Here is an 8650-nt window from a genome sequence, read left to right as displayed (position 1 = left end):
GGGAGGGTTCTGACTTCATATACAAACCCAGCTGTGACGGATGGGTTAACATTTCTCGATGAAATTTATCTCCGCACGTTCCTTGCGAGAGAAAACACAGAGCACTTTCAAAGGACAAGAGGTGATAGAACGAGAGCAGGGAGAAAACTCAGCCCTCGCCCCTCGTTTTTTTATGAGCAGGAAACCCGAGTCCCCCAGCTCCACTGGTAACATATATGTGGCTTCAGTCGACGATGAATTTCTACATTTTGGCAACGGTCAGAGTGAAAGTAGTGGCACTATCTATAGAAACTTTGGGATGGAGAACACTTGGAGTATGCTACTGAAAAATGCAAGAGACACATTTCTGAAAGGATGAAATAATATCACTGAGTGACAGTAAATTAACATGCTGACATTTGCAGACTTTCAGAGCATTGCCATAAAAAGAAGTAATACAACATGACTAATTTGGACTTCCTTATTCCTTCCTCGGAGAAGACAGCCCTGTCCCCCTGAGAGGCCACCCGTGGGGCTTTGCCTGTGGGCGCCGCCGCCTCTGTTTCCAGGAGAACACTGGAGACTTAATATTCCCCTGAGCTGAGCTCAAGTCGTGGCCTCTCGGAGACTCTGTGGAGGATGCGGTTTTGACTTCTGAATGTCAGAAGGATGTTCAGTGGCTGGCAGAGGGCACGCGGCTCCAGCCACTGTGTGACAGGCTGTGTCGTCTCGGCTTCTTAATATCCACGTACCTTCGACCTGTAGAATGCCAGGGCTGAGAGAGCCCCCAGGCACCCCGAGTCTTCACTGCACTGCTGGGGAGACTGAGGCGCAGAGACGCTATAAGTTCCCAGGCTGCTTCTCTTCCTTCTGGGCCCAAGCGTCCAACCTGTAGGGTCCTCCTGGGGAAACAGGCATCCTCCCCATCCTCCCTGGCATTCAAAATTCAATTTTATTATTGTAGCCAGCACGGTGCTTGGCATGTAGAAAGTACAGAGAAAACTTGGGCTAATTTAATAAAAAACAAAACCCAAAAAACCCATGGGGGTTAGCTGGTTCCCATAACCTTGCACTCAAGCTCCTTGCCTCCCCAGTGAGTGCTGGCACAGTCAGCCTCTCCTTTATTCAGGTACGTGGGCTTCAGGGATGCGAGGTCATTCCCTGATGGGGGCAGCAGGCCTCATTCTAAGACCCCTGCTTCCCAGCTGGGTACCACACCCCTCACATCAAAATAAACAAAGCAACAGCATTTCCACAGCCCCGCACTGTGCTTGGCACGAAGTAGGTACTCATCAAAGCTGTGTTCTCTCCCTTCTGGGTTTCACATTCTTCCTGGGAGGGGGGGACTATTTGGAAATGAACACACATTTTTAAATTCTTCTGCCCTGGAGGACAGCAACCTTTCTGTCTGCCAGAATCTGTCCGTGCACAGTGGAGGGTGGAGTGCAGAGGCTGGGGCCGTGCTGAGAGGGGACCCTGGTCCCAGATCCTGAATCCAAACCCGTCCACTGAAGTGTGGGCAGTCACTTTGCAAACTGCTTTTTCTGCGGTGTCATCTGACTGGCTGTGCCTCGGCAAGGCACCAAGGGCAAGAGATGGTCAGACGTGGACCAGGGTTGTGGGTCTGACGGCAGAAGCTTAGGTAGGGCAGGACGAGAGAGGAAGCCAGGATGGGGAGGGGGACAGGAGTTGCTGGCTGGCTGGGTCTCAGAATTAGCCAAAAGCACACAGCGCAGGGTGACAGATCCCTGGCCCTGAGCCAGACACATGAGGGCACTCAGAGCAGTGGTCCAGCCTGCAGGAGGCACATGTCTGTCCTCTGAACACCTGAGCGAGGAAGTCAACAAGCACAAGGGAGGAGGCTGTGCTGGGGACTCCTGCCTTACAAGTCGCTCCGATGATTAAAAGTCGAATCAGAACAACTCCCCTCTCCTATCCCAGATGGGTTCATATTTGCCCCACTAATGACATTTCAGCCCCACAGGAGACCTGGAATTTTGGACATTCCCTTAGGATTCCTCCAGGCCTGAGTCAACCCTTCACCCAACCCTGTAGATATGTGATTTGAGAATTCCTCTGGGCAGGCACACGAAGTGTCACAAAGGGGTCACCGTTCCTCTCTCTGCCCAAGTTCATCTCCTTGACCTCCACGTCTGTTTCTCATTCTCAAGCAAAACGGAACAAGATCAGCACCAGGGACAGCTGAGCTCTCAGCCCCCAGGACTATAGACCCTCCACATGTCACCTCCCTTTGCTGTGGGCCCGGGGACCGCAGCCCCCAGACACCATATCCCAGACGTGAGCTCCGAGCAGTCTGTGCTAGGAGGGCCTGAGGATTTGCGATCTCCGGGCCGTGTCGTGGGCAGACACTGTTATGAGGTAACATAAGTTGAGAGTAACCTTTCAGCAGAACAGTTTGAGTTAAAATAAAGGGATTGAAAAAGAGTACAATGACCAAAAAAATCTATAAAAATGCAATTGCGCTAATATAATTTTATCACTTATTTAAAAATTTAGTCGACCCAAAAGACTACCGAGTGTGAAATTAAGGAACAGCTCCTCGACTTTTATGGAAATCACTCTTCCTCACTTGTCTAATAGCCTGATTTTGTCAGATCATTTATTTCCATGGTTTTAAAATGAGCTTGACAGACAGAATTTTATAACACCACTTTACTGCAAATAAGAACATCATTTTCGCTTATTAAAACTGAAGCTTAGAGAAAGCATTAAAATTAACAGTTCACTCTGCTTTAACCTTTTGAGTACTGCTGTGACTTTACCCTACAGGCTATGTGTAAGGAGGGCCGCGGGGCTGGGTGTTGGAGGTAGGGCAGGGCACAGAACCCCAGTCTTGCCAGGGCCCACAGAGGACGCCCACCCAACTGGAAACAGCCGTGATGGTGACCAAAGGAGCCTCCCCATGGGCCACTGAGCACCAGGCTCGGGGAACCAGCCTTAGGGCCCAGGGGAAACTGAACAGAGGACCTCGTGCTAAGCTGTGTCAAGGAATCTATCTGCATGTCTCCCCTGGAGACTAAATTGATTGAGAGCTCGGCTCCACAGTCTCACACATTGGCCCTTCCTTGCTTTATTCAATACTTGAGTGTCTTTCCTGGGCAAGGCAATGTTCTAGGCACTCTTGAGATAAAACAGTAGGCTCAAGTCTCGTCCTTGGGGAGCTTAGCCTATCAGTGGCGGAGATGGCCCATAATCCGAGAAGCATTTAAATATACAGTCTCATGCCTGGTAGTGTGATGCAGGCTGTGCAGAAGACCAAAGCAGGGCTGGGGAGAGACGCATGGGACGTGCAGTGTTGAGCTGGAGTGAGACTTCCCCAGCTGGAGACTATGGGCGGGGTGGGCAAGGTGGGCGGGATGGCCCGCCCTGGTTATCAAGACAGCCTGCAGGCCTTTTTTGTGCCTTGTGGCTGAGGTCAAGGGCTTTATTGAGCAGAATAATTGGAGTCTTGATTTCTGTGCCGGAGAGCTTGAAACTTCTGGAGGCCACACCCCCTTCCTGGGAGGCCCAAGCACCAGGGATCTGTCACCCCTAAGGGCAGCTCTGCACAGTCTTGTGTTTCTGGTTCCTTAGGCTGTAAATCCAATGTGTGTGTTTTCTGGTATCTCCCATGGGATTCAGCTCCAGCTGCCCACTTTCTTGCCTGTCCTATCCACACACCCTAGACACGGTGCCTTCCCTTCCTCAGCCCCCTGCCTATCTCCCTCAGACTTCCCAAACCAGTTGGCCTTGAAGGCCTGGTCAGAGTCAGGGGAAATCTGCTAGACAACTGGGACTGAAGGCTTACGCTCCTCCCTAAACCCCAGTCCTGTCTCCTTTTGTGCCTGATTCAGAACTCTAAGCTTCTTCTCTTACTCAAGCCATTTTCTCAGACCACCCTGCACAGCCTCCGAGTCTGGCTGTGGACAGACCCTGGCTTCTCCCCTGGGGTGCCTGCTGCCACTGAACAGGTGCCGCACCCCACAGAACTGGCTCAGCACTTGCCCCCAAGCAACCTTCATCCGCAGAGACCGAAAGCTGCTTGTGGAGCCAGGAAACCCAGAGGGAGGAGCCTGCCTTCCCCAGTTTTGAATTCACTGGAGCACAGTCCCCCCGCCGTGGTCAATTCCAGTGTGCATCCCTCAGTGGCTGGTGTCTCTTCTTTGGCTCACCCACCTCTCACCCCTGCTCCCAGCGTCATGCCCCGAAATAAAGGACTCACACAAGCAGCTCTGTCTCAGCTCTGCCCTTGTGAAAACTCAGGCTGAGGCCCCCCGTGAGTGAGGGAGCTCGTGCTGTGGGTGGGCTCCCCAGTAGATGCTGCCCCCACCCTGCACCTTTCTTCCCTCTCACTCCCTGGGGTAGGCAAGCCCTCTGCATCTGGCTGACAGCCGTCCCTCTGTTCACAATGTCCTTCCTCCCTGCGAGGCGTCCCTGCAGCTGTGTAGCCATCCCTGGCTGTCTGTCCCCATGCTCCCTGAAGCCGGTGAACACCTCCCTGGAGCACTCCCCGTGCCAGAGGCCACAGCCGCTGACACATGTCAGGCTCTGTGCATTCAGGGCTGGGAGCAGGACGGCTGGCCAGACAGTCTGTTGGGGCTGGCTGTGGTGACACCCGTAGCCTCAGGGCCCTGATGGTGCCCTGACAGCACAGGGGCAGGGTTGTGGCCCTGTGCAGGCAGGGGAGTGGCCCTGTGCAGGGGAGGGCTCTGCGCACAGGTGCCCGTGTTTCCTCTGAATGGGCTGGGGGGGCTGTTTCTGTACTGAGGACCTTCCCTGTGCCAGGCACGGAATAGATCAGCACTTCTTACCCTGTGAGTGGCGACCCCTAGGAACTGAATTAAAGGCCAGTGGCATTAGTAAGGTTGAGAAGCGCTGGAAGAGATAATCAAGAAACAGTGAATGAATGGAAAGTGAAGGAAGATAGAGTAAAAAGAATAAAAGAGTGAATGAATTCGCTTGGCACCTGGGTGCCTGCGTCTTCCAGCCTTGGAGTGTCGCTGCCTCCTCCGCCCTCAGGGATACCCCTAGGCACAGCCCGGTGCTCCCAAGGCCCCCTGGGCAAACATCTGTCACTATTGGTGTTGCAATCTGCTTACAGGTAAATCTCAGCCGAGCCTGGGAGCACCTGGGGCTGAATCGTTCTCTTCTGCACCTGGTAAGGGGCCTGGCCGAGTGGATGTGGCTGCGCACAGTGGGCCTGTGCGTATTCTGTGCCACCCGCCCTGAGCTACAAAGGAATTGCTCCCTGATCAGGGAGGGCAGGAGGGTAAGGCCTCTCGCTGCCCTGGGTTTACAGGCCCTGATGAAATCCCTTTACATTCCCTGCGCCATCCATCCCACGCTGTTCTAAGATGCAGAAGCCACATAGGACCTTACTTCACAGACGGGGAGACTAAGGCTCAGGGGGGCTGAACGTGGGGGCCGAGATCACGTGCCTCAGTAATGGTGGTGGAGGACAGCTGCCCGCCCTGTTCTGGATGCCTCTAAATGTGAACCCCCCACTCTGCTGTCCCACTGCAACCCCTGTTCCCCCCACCCCCACCGTGCCTGGACCATCACCTGCTGCCTGGGCAACCTCGTGTCCTGTCACACAGCTGCTAGTCTGGGCTTCTTCCCCAGTCTGTGACCAGAGGAGGGGCCGCTCACTTCACCTGCATCACCAGCCCCTGACCACACTTGCCCCAGCGTTGGGGCGCCATCAGTGGTGGTTACCTGGTTCTGTGAGTGTGGACGTGACCCTCAGATGCCACAAAGGTCCCAGGATTCCTGAGGAGAAGGAATCCCTCATCCCCTGTGGGGAAGGAGACACAATTTCTGTGCACACAGGCCCCTGTGCGGCCACCGTCCCCATCTGAGGGAGGCCTCCAGACACTCCAGGAGCTCTTGGTGACAGTGGTGCCAGCCCAAACCACACATAACCCTCAGGGCAGCAGCTGCGGTGACAGACATCAGTGACATGAGGCTTGAGTAAGAAGCTAGCACAGAGTCCAGTGGCCTGGTGGCCCAGCTCTTAGTGGCAGGGGCAAGGATTTGAAAACAGGGCTGGGGTGATTTTAAGGTTGACACTAGTCCCCCAGGCCTTCCGTGCCACTGTTCTGGAGATGACACAAGGCAAATTTTGGGGGCATATAAGGGGCCACCCTCCAGCCCCCTGGGGCTTCAGAGCAGCTTCCTGGGTCCCTCTGCAGAGGGCGGTGGGCAGACCCGTCCTCACTTACCCTGGGTGTGTGTTACTTGGACCCACCATCACCTGCTGCCGAGGGACTACGGGAGCTCAGAACGTTCTGGAACATTTGGCTGGAGTACCCTGCTGATTATCATGGTTGAATCTCCATTTCCTCTGTTTCTCTTGTTCAGTTACTAGAGAGCCAGGAAAACAGGGAACCAAGAAGCTGATCTTCGTGTCTTGTCTGGAGGGCATTTCCCAGTCAGGAGGAAACCAGGCCAGCGATCGTTTTTGTCCCCTGAAAGTGACTTCTTGTCCCCACTCAGAAGAGCCACTGCCCAGTCGCCACCTGTTCCAGGTGCCAGCCTAGTGTCTGCTGTGTGCAGACTCCACAGTCCTCCCTGGCTACGGGCTCCGCTCTAAGCAGGGCCTCCAGCGGTTTCCTGCAGCCTCCATCAGCATCAAGGCACCCAGGGAATGAGTGGGCACGTTCCTGGGTGACCTTGGGGCACTCTGCTGCCTGCAGTCTGGGAGGCGCCCCTGCCCCTTTGACTGTGGTCTCACAGAGCGAGTCAGAGCCCAGGTGGGTGACTCAGCCCAGGGGAATCGCACATTAGTATAAAACGAGAACTAGACCCTGAATTCTGCTCCCCCAAAATACAGGAAAGCTGAGACACCAACACAGCTTGAAAATCACCCGCCTCACTGAACAGGATCTGTTTACAAAGGCGGGAGCTCAGAAATGCGTCCATTGTGGGGAAAAAAAAAAAAGACTGGGAAATATAAAGCCAGCACTCTGCGCACTGTGGGGGTGAGCGAGCCACCCCGTCCTTTCTGATTCAGCTCTGGGGATGGTGCTGCATGGGCCCTCTCCTCCCAGGCTGGCGGCCCAGCCCAGGCTCAGTTCTCAGCATATCAGAGACTCACTGCACCTGTGCAGCTTAGCTCTGTCCTGACTCACGCCCACCTCCGTGGCTGACCTCACCATGCTGGGGACCCAAGGGCAAGCGCCCCTGAGATCAGGGCCCTGGAGCCCAGCATCTCCCAGCAGGCCCTGGAGCCCAGCATCCCCAGCAGGCCCTGGAGCCCAGCATCCCCAGCAGGCCCTGGAGTCCAGCATCCCCAGAAGGCCCTGGAGCCCAGCATCCCCAGGAGGCCCTGGAGCCCAGCATCCCCCAGCAGGCCCTGGAGTCCAGCATCCCCAGCAGGCCCTGGAGTCCAGCATCCCCAGCAGGCCCTGGAGTCTAGCATCCCCAGAAGGCCCTGGAGCCCAGCATCCACAGCAGGCCTGGCCCTGGAGCCTCTGATTGGTCCCTGTGCAAGTGGATATACTAGTGATGCTGAGGCAGGGTGGGATCTGCCAGTGGGTTTTAGGAGCCTGACTGGTCAGTGCATCTCTCAATCTGTTATTCACAATCTGCCAGGTGCCCCAAACCTGCCTGGCACAGTTCCCATCCCCTGTTTGCAGAATTAGAGAGTGTGGGAGTCTGTCCAGGGAAACTTCTGTTCTGGGGATGGTCGGGACGATAACAGTCACATTCAGTCGTGAGCAGGGGCTCCCTCTGCCCTAGCCACACCCGGCTGTCCTTTGACACCCTTCCACAGCTGGATGTGAAATTTACTTAGTTTTGAGATCACGCTGCTGAACCTGCTGCCGTCTGCGCTGGGGGATGGCCTTTCATTGCAAGAACAGAAAGTTATGTGCCCTCTTCCTGCTAGTGGACTCTTCCCACACACACTGCAATGCACAGGTGCACACACCCTCATCCGAGGCTAATGTGTGCACAGGGAGTGTGCCCACCCAAGCAGGGCTATTGTTTTTCTACATAACTGTGATCATTTTGCACCTATTGTTGGTGGCTCACTTTTCAGGAGCCCCTCACCTTTCCCATTGCACCCTACGGAGGACCACAGGGTCAGGATGCAGCTCTGGGCATTCAGCCGCCCTCTATCAAAATCATCCGGCACTGTTTTTCTTTCCTGTATCCTTTTTTTAGAAAAACACTTTCTTATTCTTTCTTTCCCTACCCTTGATAGACACACAGCTGTGTTGTCCTCTCAAAAGTAAGTGTGTTTTATACATGTTACATGCTAACTGCTTACGTTGCTAGTGCATTGGAGGCAAATAACCAGTGATATTTGAAGGCTTTCAGGGACAGATTACCCCTGTCGCTGGAGATGCCTTGTCCCAGGATCTGCGTGGGGATACCTGGCTCTGAAAATGCAAATAACATTTAGGGATTGTTTTGGTTAAACTGAATAAGGGAATGTTTGGAGTGTACTAGGAGTTTATCAAGATCCGTATAGGATATTATTACCTAAATGTTTTGTATGTGTATGGACGGCAGACTCTGTCTTGTTAAATCCTCACCACACTGTGTAAGTGTTATTAATCATGCTTCTTAAGTGAGGTCAGTATAGTGGGATGAATGGTGCCCCCCCCCCCGCCAAGACATGTCCACGTACCCTGGTCCCCTGGTACCTGCAAATATTACTTTATTT

Source organism: Otolemur garnettii, unplaced genomic scaffold (assembly GCF_000181295.1).
Source record: "Otolemur garnettii isolate 467f Iridium unplaced genomic scaffold, OtoGar3 scaffold00135, whole genome shotgun sequence".
Lineage (NCBI taxonomy): Eukaryota > Metazoa > Chordata > Mammalia > Primates > Galagidae > Otolemur > Otolemur garnettii.
The sequence above is the reverse complement of the archived record's forward strand: the minus strand, read 5'-3'. Positions refer to the sequence as shown.